Source organism: Neofelis nebulosa, chromosome 9 (genome assembly GCF_028018385.1).
Source record: "Neofelis nebulosa isolate mNeoNeb1 chromosome 9, mNeoNeb1.pri, whole genome shotgun sequence".
NCBI classification, from domain to species: Eukaryota; Metazoa; Chordata; class Mammalia; order Carnivora; family Felidae; genus Neofelis; species Neofelis nebulosa.
In genome coordinates, this window is record NC_080790.1 from 63,149,367 (window position 1) to 63,161,204 (window position 11,838).

General features: G+C 40.9%; 1 long non-coding RNA gene across 1 annotated transcript in view; it reads left to right on the forward strand.

The window, feature by feature from the left end:
- Nucleotides 1–10,609, forward strand: part of LOC131485062 (uncharacterized) — a 181,459-nt gene extending 170,850 nt beyond the window's left edge. Inside the window, exon 3 of the long non-coding RNA XR_009248608.1 lies at nt 10,542–10,609. This is a non-coding gene — a long non-coding RNA (uncharacterized LOC131485062). The remainder of the gene's footprint in view (nt 1–10,541) is intronic.
- Nucleotides 10,610–11,838: the final 1,229 nt, after the last annotated feature.

Here is an 11,838-nt window from a genome sequence, read left to right on the forward strand (position 1 = left end):
TCCTGGTGCAGTAAAGCAGCCACCTCCTTCCATCTCCCGTTCGTTTGGAGTCCAGTTTAGCATCTTCGTTCCAGTGTGCTTGTTAGTTGCATCTGAGAACCCATGAAGGATGAACCATCCAAATAGTTATCAGGTGTATCTTGCATGAAAGAGCATGGCAGTTAGTGGCAAATTCTACTTTTGGTTTTCATGTGATGACAAAATCCAACAAACTTAATATCAAAACAGCAACACAATCTTGTTGCCATCGTTTGGGAAAGGTTGCAAGATTTATAGACTTGTGTAGTCAAAGCCGCACGTTCGTACAATGAGATGCTGCCCATCCCCCAAATCTCTTTTATCTTCAATAGATCTTGTTTTAAAGGTACCTGTCCATTTATTGTGGATGACAGACTAATAAAATGAAGTCATTTTAATAAACACTGTATCTGAATATCCCATCTTCTAATGTGGCAATGTGAAATTTCACCACTGGAGGAAACATTTAACATTCTGACTATTTTAATACTTTTAATAAATATTTGCAATTCCTATGATAAAGCATCCCAGTAGAAAATGCATTTCCTCCAAAATTTATGTGGCTGCTGGCAGGTGGCCATTTTCTAATTTTCTGTCTCACTTACATACATTTATTACAGATTTCTAACTACCCCTTTTTGCTCTTTGACTGCCTCGAGCATGCTGTTTCCTCTGAGTAGGAATGTGTGTGGTTAAAATTGAGCATGGTAAACAAAAGCTTTCTGGTTTGCAAATTGGAGGGTTGGTCATCTCCCCTTGGGGGGTCCCTTAACAACCATTTTATTCAGCCCCACAGTGCATTGGAATCAAGTCTTCAGGATGCACATGGAGCTTGAGAATCTTAGTTCCTCAACAGAGTGAAAGATTGAGGACAGGCGTGAGGGTGGGATTAGGAGGGGGGACTGGGTCATTCTTCTGATCTGTTCGCCCTTGGGTTTACTCATGGAAGCCAGGAGAATTTGCAAAATACTTGTTAGAGTAATAAGGCTTAGAGAGATAGTAAAATTCAGGTTAAGTAAGCCATACTTTAAATACAAAGCGAGGGGCGCCTGGGTGGCTCAGTCGGTTAAGCGTCCGACTTCAGCTCAGGTCACGATCTCACGGTCTGCGAGTTCGAGCCCCGCGTCAGGCTCTGGGCTGATGGCTCAGAGCCTGGAGCCTGCTTCCGATTCTGTGTCTCCCTCTCTCTCTTCCCCTCCCCCGTTCATGCTCTGTCTCTCTCTGTCTCAAAAATAAATAAACGTTAAAAAAAAATTTTAAATAAATAAATAAATACAAAGCGAACTATTTAAGAAAATTCTATTGTAGATCTTCTTGAAGAAGAAACAAATAAGTTGTGAAGTTTGTCATGACCCTTTGATGTACATTTTTAATCTTTGTTAGACACCTCCATGTAAAGTTCTTGCATATACCCCTCAAACATTTCAAAACCAACTTTGCCATTCCTGCTACTTCCTGTCCCCTACCTTCTGACACACTCAAAATTGAATCACTTATCTGTATGCCTGATCTCACTTAAAGTTATTGCCATTCCCTAATCAGTCAGAACAGAAATGTGAATCTTTTCCAGGCATTTCCCTTTTATATTATCCCAAGGCCTTCTCGTCATACCTATTCAATGTCCCTTAACCCATTTCCTCCTTCCACTCCCACTGAGGCTGCCCTAGCTTAAGTGCTTATTACTGATAATCACCATTATGTGTTGTGAATCATTTAATCAATGCATTGTCTCATTTAAACCTTCCAGTAGTCCTTTTAAAAGTCAAGTGATACCAGCATCCCCATTTTACAGACAGAACAAAGCATTAAGTCTCGGTGACTTGCCGAGGTTACTCAGTGAGGAGTTTCTAGTGCTGGGCTTTGAACTCTGACAGATGTGAAGCTCTGAGCTAGTGGGCTCCCCTCTGCTGTTGTAAAACTTCACTACTCCTCTCCTGTCTTGTTTTATTCTGCCTCTCCTATTCCTCCTTTATGTTTCTGCCACGGACTGAAAATATGGGTTCATGTCACAAACTGCGAAACCTCTGATGGGTGCTTGAAGCAGGGCTTTGCTGAGCCTGTCCACAGCAGCAGGGAAGCCAGAAACCTCATGCCCATCATTTACTCATTCAATCATTCATCCATCATTCGTTACTTTATGTCATTTATTTGACAAATATGTGTAGACCACACATTGTGTAGCAAGCACAGTCTAGGTCCTGGGATTATTGTAAAGATAAAAACCATCCAAAGTTTTTGCCCAGTGGATGACAAGTAAGGAAATAGTGATACAACATAAGCTTGGGTAGTGGTAAGCACTGTGAGAAAAGATAAGGCAGAGTCAAGAAGAGAGGGGGGCTACTTACAGTTTTAGACAAGGTAATTGGAAAGGCCCTCTCCAATGAGTAACATTTAAGTGTAGACCCAAAAAGTAGATATGAAGACACACTCCGGGCCCAGGGGGGAAGAGCATTCATGAAAACCAAAAAAGCAAGTGCAGGGTACTTGAAGCAGGGCTATGCTGAGCCTGTCCCCAGCAGCAGGGAAGCCAGAATGACTGGAGCCAGGAGAGAGTGCTGGGAGAAGAGAGATTTGAGGGACCTTCTAGGCCATGGCAGTTTCTTGGGGATAACATTCCTTTTCCTTTCACTCATGCACCTATTTTCAGCCTTATTTAAAAGGGAGTAATATGCCACTAGGCTCTACTTGCTGTCTTCAAAATAGAGTATGCACCTTACACCTTCCATGACTTTATCCATGCTGAAGGCCCTCTTCTCTGACTTCTGAAATCTTCCCATCATTTAAGGCCTACATCCAATGCCACTGCCTAAATTAATTCTTCTTTTAGGTTCTCTTAGGTCCCATCCTACTATAGCTCCTTCTTCAATGAGGAAAAGGATGGGGAATGTTGTAGAAGAGCTGTGGGGTCAGGATGCCTGAGATCAAAGTCTGCTACACCTCTTGTTGGCTTGGGTCCTTCAGACAACCTTAGTTTGGTTTCACCAGTTTCAAAATACAGCAGCAGAGGAACAATCTCCTAGGGTATTCAGAGGAAGGAGTGAGATTATCTTTGCCTATAGTAAGAATTCAATCAGTTTTAGCTTTAAACTATTTTAAAGGACTTTTGGGATCCCAGGGCCCTTTTATTGTAGCCCTATTAATATGCTCTAGTATTATGCTTCTACTCAGTTATTTGTCTGGGCTAGACTTTCAGCATCTTGAGAGCAAGGACCATATCCAATTTACATAGTGTTGCTTTCAATGCCTTTGCATGAAGTAGGTGTTGATAAAACAGGTCAAAAGAATTTATTATCCAAATCAATTTATGTGCTGCATCTAAAATAGTTTAGGACACAAGGACACAAATTAGTAAAAATTAGTGAAGGATTTTGTAAAGTCTACAACCAAGCTTTCCTCCCCCCTTTTTTTTTTAATCGTGGAGTTGAAATAAAGGGCTTAGGAAATACAATAAAACATATAATCAGAGAAGATTTTGTATCTAAAATGCACATAAAATGTCTACCACTAGATTTTTTTAATAGAAACTTATCAAAATGGAGAATAGGATGAAATAGAAATTTTACAGAAAATAGGATACAAATTGCAAATAAACAAATAAAAAAAATCAAAATCTTCTATAATTAAGGGAATAATGTTAAAAACTTCAATGAAATAACATTTACACTCACTAGATTGGTAAAAATGGAGACGTTTGATAATAACCACTGGTGGTGAGGATGTGGACCCTTGGGAATACATAGACACTTCTGGTGGGGATAAAACTTGATATGACCATGTTAGGAAATGATTTGGTGCCAGTTTGTGAATTTGAACATTTGCATGCCTTATGGGCCAGCAGTTCCACTTCTATTTATATGATTTAGAGAAACTCTTACTCATGAGCTCCAGGAGATATGTATAAGAATGTTCATAGAAGCATTCGTTATAAGAACAAAAACCTGGGAGGAGCCACCCTAATGCCCTTCAACAGGATAATATACGTTATAGAGTGAATTGTGCCCACCCTCCCAAATGCATATGTCGAAGCCTTAAGCTTCAATATGACTACATTTGGAGAAAGGGCCTTTACGGAAGTTATTAAGATTAAATGGGGTCAAAGGGTGAGGTCCTAATCACAAAGGACTAGTGTCCCTATAAGAAAAGGAAGAGATCCCTGGAGTGCACACACACCCCAGAAAGGCCACGTGAGGACACGGTGAGAAGGCAGATGTCTGCAAGGTAGAAAGAAAGGTCTCACTAGAAACCCACCCTACGGGCACCTTGATCTTAGGCTTCCAGCCCTCAGGACAGCGAGAAAATAAAGTTCTGTTGTTTAAGCCACCCAGTCTGTGATATTTTTTTATGGCAGCCATGCTAATTCAATGCATGAACCATTTGTGATATACACACAATGGGGCATTATGCAGCAATAAAAATGAATGCACAACAGCTACACCCCACAAGGGGATGAATCTTTTTTTTTTTTTAAGTTTGTATTTATTTATTTATTTTGAGAGACCAAGAGAGCATACATCAGGGAGGGCAGAGAGAGAGGAAAACTCCCCAGCAGGCTCTGTGCTATCAGCACAGAGTCCTATGTAGGGCTCAAACTCACAAACTGAGATCATGACCTGAGCCCAAATCAAGAGTCGGACGCTTAACTGCCTGAGTCACCACGTGCCCCAAGGGGATGAATCTTAAAAAAAATATTTGCTGATAAAATCAAGTCATAAAAGATTATATTCAACACTATACCATTTGTATAAGGCTTAAAACCTGGAAGTAATGATGTAGTATTTAGGGATCCACGAATAGGGGTTTAGACTTTTTTTTTAAAAGCAAGAGAATAATGAACATGAAATTCAGGATAGTGGGAAGACTGAGCATTAAGGTGAAAAATGTAGAAACAATGGCTCTGTTAATGTTCTAGTATTTAGGTCGGGTAATGAGTTTACAAATACTTCTTTCATTGTTGTGTTTTAAACTTGTTTACAGAAAATATACTGTTTTAAGCAGCCAATATTACATAAAAGGAAACAATAACTGGTTTCTTTTGAAAAAGTGCTTTTCTCTCATATGGAAGTATATAGCCTTCAATGTTTTTCTTATTTGCAATTACTTTCCTTTTCCTTTCCTTCACATTTTTGCCTTTTTCTTCTTTCCATATAACTTATTTTTTTTTAACTTTAAAATTAGGGAAATAGTCAATTTCATTAATTTTTTGTTATGAAAAATATCCCACTAATATAACAGGTGTGTGAGAGTACAATATTCAGAATTGATTCCTGTATAAAATTAATTCTCGGTTACTTATAATATTTAATTTGTGTATGCAAAGTACCCTAGTCACCGAAAAGATAATTGACTTTGCTCTGAAGTCTCTCAGTCTACATATTAATTTCATCTCCTCTCTCAGACCCGCATGCTCACTGGAACTCATTGGTATTAGCTGAGTGAATTTAGACGAGTTGCAATATCAATAAGTTTGTCAAACATCATCATATCTGGTCTGTTGGGCAGAATTTGTGTATGTTATCCCAGCTCTGTAACTGTACCAGACTGAACAACTTCCTTCTGATACTGTGTGGATTCTTTTCTATTTTCCAAGTCACATTCCCCATTGCAGGTTAAGTGTTACTGTAAACTCTTAGCTACGTTAAAATACAGCAAAATCTTTAGCAGCTAAGGGAACATATTTTCCATCTCCTATTGGTAATGTTTTGAAAAAGAGTTTAAATCCTTAAACTATGTATTTAGTAGCCAACTATATTCTTCATGTAGTTGTGGGACCACAGCACATGTACAGAATAGGCATAATATCTATTTTTAAGGCATTTTCAACCCAATATATATATTGATAAGAGATAGGGATGATGTTAGGATGGGTTGTGATCTTCCCCTCACTAAAATATTACATTTTTGTGATATTTTATTGCCACTTTCTTATCCTAAAATCTTCAAAGCAAACTGTCAGTCTTACCCCATGGAATGTCTTATGACAACCAGACACATTTGGCTCTAATCAGAAAGTTCCGTGCAAGATATCATCCACAAAGCAGGAGGGGCTATTGAATTATTATTATTTTTTAATCCTTTTCTTCAGGAAATAGGCTAAATGTGAAACATTTCAACATTAATAATTCAGAGTGACACCCATCAATACCACCACCAGCAGATTGGAGAGTTTGTTGATTGAAAAATAAGTTCCTTTTTACAAATACCAACCCATTTCATTGGCTGACTGTGTCTGAGCAGAAAACACTGAACAACTGAGGACATGTTCTTATCACCAGAAGGGTCATAATAAAAAGGTTTCATCCTTTAAGGTGATTTCAAAACCTAAGAAGCATTCATTTCTCTTTTAAAATGGAGTTTCCTCTTATCCTCTCATTCAGTGAAGTTCATTTTCCTTCAGATGCTAAATCGGTACATCCCAAGGCACGAATGTAAAAGCAGACTTCCTTGTTCCCTAATTATCTTTGGCGGAATTAGTATCATCAAAAGAAAATCCCAGCGAAATCAACTAGCAGGAGAACAGGAACTAAGCATGTCATTGAAAAAGTCACCTGTTGTGGTCCACTCACAGGAGCACTGGGATTCTGGGACTAAAGCCAGGACCCTCTGCTGGAGACGTCCCCCCCAGGGAAGGCCAGGGAGATAGAGTAAGATGATGCCAGGTCTCCTCATTGTCATAGTTGGTGCTTGTGTCCTTGTAAGGAGCCCTAGAGTCTGTAAATGATGAGTGGACTTTACAGGTCATTGTATCTGTGCTCCAAGAACCATCACTTTCATTCTCAGGTTTAAAGACATTGATGTTCGTGGGGTACCTGGGTAGCTCAGTCGGTTAAGCATCTGACCAGCTCAGATCATTATCTCATGGTTCGTGAGTTTGAGCCCCGCATCGGGCTCTGTGCTAACAGCCCAGAACCTGGAGCCTGCTTCAGATTCTGTGTCTCCCTCTCTCTCTGCCCCTCGGCCGTTTGCACTCTGTCTCTGTCTCTGTCTCTGTCTCTCTCAAAAATAAATAAATGGTAACAAAAAAAAAATTTAGAAAAAATAATAAAGACTTTGATGTTCAAAATTAGGACTAAGCTTCCTGGGGATGTGCCTAAGTTCCACTGTGTGACACTGGCTTAAGAGCAGTTGATACAGGGAGGTGATACCTCCCTGAAAGTTGAACACCGTCACTTTGGGGGTTCCCTCACTCCGGCCTTTTGTGTGCCCTGGTAATGACTTTCCATTTATCTTTTACTTTTGTTGGGAGGACTGGAATCCATACATATAAATGGGAGGGTTGCTGGCCATTATGGGAGCTGTAATTCATCCCACAGGAGGTTCTGATAAAATGTACACTGGATAGAGCCCTGCTCTTACAATTCACACTTATCTGAAAGTCTCCATTGAATTACAACCTGCTAATGTCTATTTTCTCAGGCGTTATCTATCTGTAATGATAACAAAATCATGCTAATACATTCCGATTTTTTTTTTTTTTTTTTTTTGGTGACACTGCAGCTGAATAGCCCCTCCAGCCAGCCTCTTACATCAAAGTGCTTCTCTCCTATCTATTGTGCCTCTTAAGAACAAAACTGTATTCCACTCTTCGGCACACTCTAATCTTTCCATTTCTATTACAATACTTCATTAATTTGACTACCTCATTGCTTTGTAGCTTTGAAGAAGGGCAGAAGTGGAAAACACTTGAATTCACAGTAACCTCTGGCAGGGAGGGTCTGTTCTTCCAAATATTTCAGCTATTTCCTCCCTGCTGGCTTACTAGCGTGTTTGAGTCCCTGTGAGGAGCAGATATGAATCGTGCCCTTCCACCCTAGGCGTCATAAATATCTTTCCGATAATAGATAATTCACCTGATCTCATGCTTCTTGCGCACTTAAGAGATTCTCAGTGTGAAGAGAAAAATGCATTTTGATTTGAGGCATTCCTAGGTTTTATAGGGGTGCTAAATTATATCCCTATAATGGCGGGGGAACTACTTCTCCCATCGCCAAATGCCAGCTTTATCTCTTTCTTTTCCCTTTCCCCAACCTCAAAAAACAAACAAACAAAAAATCTGACAAGCCACTCAATCCGATAAACTGCAAGATTCCCCCTGTATGCCCCATGTTTGTGATATTTAATAAATGTGTGTGGGCAGCATGGATTATAAGGGCCTTTGTAAAGTAAGGGAATTTAGTTACTTTAAATCTCTGAAAGGAAATGTGAACCTCTGTACAAAGCAGTCCGTTCCATTTTCGTGTGCTCTAAAGATTAAAAAATGTGTCCTTATATTAAACCTACATCTGCCTGGGTCAAATTTCCTAGTCTTAATCTTGCCCTCTGGAGCTAACCTGTCCGTTTTATCTCTTTTCAGAGGCTATTTTCCCCAAATGTGACTATAGTTATCAGACTTATTTTAAGTCTTCTCTGCCCAGTTCCTACAAGCTTTCCTTCCATGACACAGATCCTGGAACCCCCCCAACACTGAGCAACCATTCTCACAGCGTGTAACTATTTGGATGCCCTCGCAGTAGAATACACTTAAATACTGTCTTAGGGTAGTTTCCCAGGGAAGCAACCACTGAGCTCAAAGCTTGGTGCACCTAGTTGATTTGGGAGACAATCCCAGGAAACTCGAGTAAAGACAGTGGTCTGTACGCTCTCAGGAGAAAAGCCAAAAAGGATGAGTTAATGAGCTGATTGCTGCTGTGGGCAGTGGGGCTTCCCTTCACTGGAGACCCCCTCTGAGAAACCATGGGAGATACACCTCAGAATCATTCCACCCGGTGTTGGGGAGACCGCAGAGTGCATCCACCGCCACTTACCCTCCACTGGCAGAGGGCTGCAGCAGGGGGCACGAATGCCCAGCACTTCCTCTTTGTGTCTTGCCAAGAGTAAGTATAGCATAAAGGAGCTAGGAAAACCCTCAGGCAACAAAAGGGAGAGAGGCACAGGCTTCCGAGGTGGACAGCTGTGTGTCTGCTGGAAACTGCCTTTGTCAGTATCAGGGGAATTCGAGTGGGCTGAGGGGAAATGGGGCAGGACATCGGGAAGGGCTGCTACTGACGCCAGGCTGGCAATATAAACATGTGCATCTGGTCGGGTAGAGAGCAACAGGAATATTGAGTCTGTGGAAATGCAGAGTTGAAAAACCGCCTGGAAGTGTCACGACTGAAAAAAATACATATCGCTGGGGTGCCTGGGTGGCTTAGGCGGTTCTGTGTCCGACTCTTGATTTCAGCTCTGGTCAAGGATCTCACAGTTGGTGAGTTAGAGCCCCACGTTGGGCTCTACGCTGACAGTACGAAGCCTGATTGGGATTCTCTCTCCCTCTTTCTCTGCCCGTCCACCACTCTCTCTTTTTCTCTCTCTCTAAGGATAAATAAATTTTAAAAAATCCATGCTAGTAATAATTTAGAGGCTACAATGGCCAAACAAAATATGTTGGCCAGGTTGCAGGGTTAGCCAGCTTGTAACCCTTGCAACAAGGAGCAGTTGGGATGGTGAAAAATTTGAATGCATATCCTGTCTAAAAGAGGCAGCCATTCCTCAGCACTAGCCAATTGTTACCATTTAAGAATGTGGGCTGGACACTGTTAGATCTTTTGATGCTTTCCTTGAGAATCCAGAGATCTAGATCTTATGGGAAATATTTTGATTTTTAAACACAGCACTAGCTGAGTTTGTTTGGGCCCCATGAAGTACATCTGGGGGTCCATCTCCCACACAATGTCTGCTCCAGTAGCAACAGCAAAATCAGAGCCTGGGCACTCAAGATCTCAGACATGTACAAAGGGGCTCATTTGTGCATTTCTGGACAAACTGGTTTTGCTAATGCAAACTTCCTCCGTGGAAATCAAGGTTCTCCTAGAGCTGGAAACAAACACAAATATAAGAAACAGACAGACAAAAGAAAATGATTAAGGACATGCAGTGAGAGCAGAGGTTGAGCCTGTCTCTTTCACTAGGTAAACTTCATTTCTATTGATCTGAATACTGTCTTTGGGATGGAGGGTTGGGGGGCAGGGACTCCAAAATAAGTAAGCATTTGCCTCCCCCCCCCCCCACTGTTACTATAACCTAGGTTAAAGCAGCATTGCTTTGCATCGGAAAAATTTAAGGTAGAGCTTTGATCTCCTCTCTATGAAAGTAAAGTAATACATTATCCTGACCTCAAAGAAGTAGTCTCAATTAGGGACATTGAATGAAATAATTGACCTTGACATTACTTCAGCTCGGGGCACAAAGCTGTTATCAAAATGCCTTATCGAGAAGTAAGACATGCTACAATAAGGACTATGTATTTAATAATTCTACATTTTGAATTTTAAGCTCCCAGAGTGCTTACCACCACAAGGGCAAATACTGGCTTTGCAGTGGCCAATAAGGAGAGTACATTGCATTAGAGCGAAATCTGTGCTGAGATCATGCGTTGGTAAAGGAAATAATCTTTGTTTAAACACTAATATTGTTAATATTTTCTACATACTTCATTTGCATCTTAATTTAGTTCTTTGATTATGAAATATCTCTTCTATGTGTTGCAGGGTATCTTTTTAAGTATCGACACCAAGATTGGAGGCAGAAACGTGCAGGAAAAGCATGGGATTAAAAGGCAAGTGATTTCATTCTTGCCCTTACTCTGTGGTTGTCCATTGTGGCCTTGAAGAGTTTTTTTCTGTGACCATCTCTGCATTCCTCAAACCTTCATTGTCTTATAAGGTAGATATAATTATTGCCATACTTCTTAATTTGATCTTGTTTTTCCTACTTTTTACCTAAAGATCAAACTGTGATCAATTCTTCTTACCAAGGAAAACTCTGGGCAAAATGTAAAGATGGCAAAATAATGTCTTTGTGGTTCCTAAGACGTTCTTTCTAGTTCCCTTTTCTCTCCCATGGCTCCTTCCTCCCTCTGCGTTTCTTCATTCACCCCCACAAGACACTTTTTCACACCAATGAATTCTTACTCTCTCACCAAATGGGGTTCTCACACAAGATCTCCAACCAACCATTGAGCTAGTAGTGAGAAAGAGCTAATTGGTTGCTGCCCTTTGTTGCATTTGCACCTACTTCTGGTTGCAGAGTTAAGATTTTACTCCTTCATTTTGGAATTCAAGAAATAAGTATCCAAGTGGGAGCGATTTTAGGGTGCTAGTTAAAGAATGATTTCTACTCTCCCTCCAGACTTTTAAAAGGAAATGGGTGTATACGTAGTATGGAAATCTGAGCCTCAATCTTGTACAGGTTATAGAGGCAGACTGTGTTAGGGCCAGGAAAAGAGCTCAGATCATCTGTGCATGTCAACTCCAGACAGCAAACATGTATTAGGTGACTACCTACTAGGCAAGGTGCTGGGGCACAGAACTGGATGCAACAGTATCCGCCCATTAGGAATTCACAAACCAGTGTAAGAGATGCTTTGAAAGCATGGATTTGCAGGACAATGCAATGCTTAGACTGGTAGGCCCCAGTAGGACCTGGTAAGATGGGGTTTGGCACAAGCCAACAGACCCCACAGTGCTTTTTAACCCTTTTCAGACAGCGGCTGTCCATATAATCCAACCAGACCTTACAGTATTTGTTTTCTTCTCCTTGTCTGCTTTCCCCTCCACCTCTCAGTTTCTTGCCCTTGGTGTTAAGTCACTATCATTGCTGTGGTATCCTCCTTCCCCCAACACAGAGAGCACGGTCCTTATCTCCGGTTTGGACCTGAAAGTCCATCCTGGCCCTTTCCTGTGTCCTTCAGACACCTGAAGGCATTCTCTGGTTGAGTATTTAGTCCTAGGTTTCTTTTGGGTTTACTTGACATGGTGCCTCTTGCCCCAATAATAAAGATGAAAA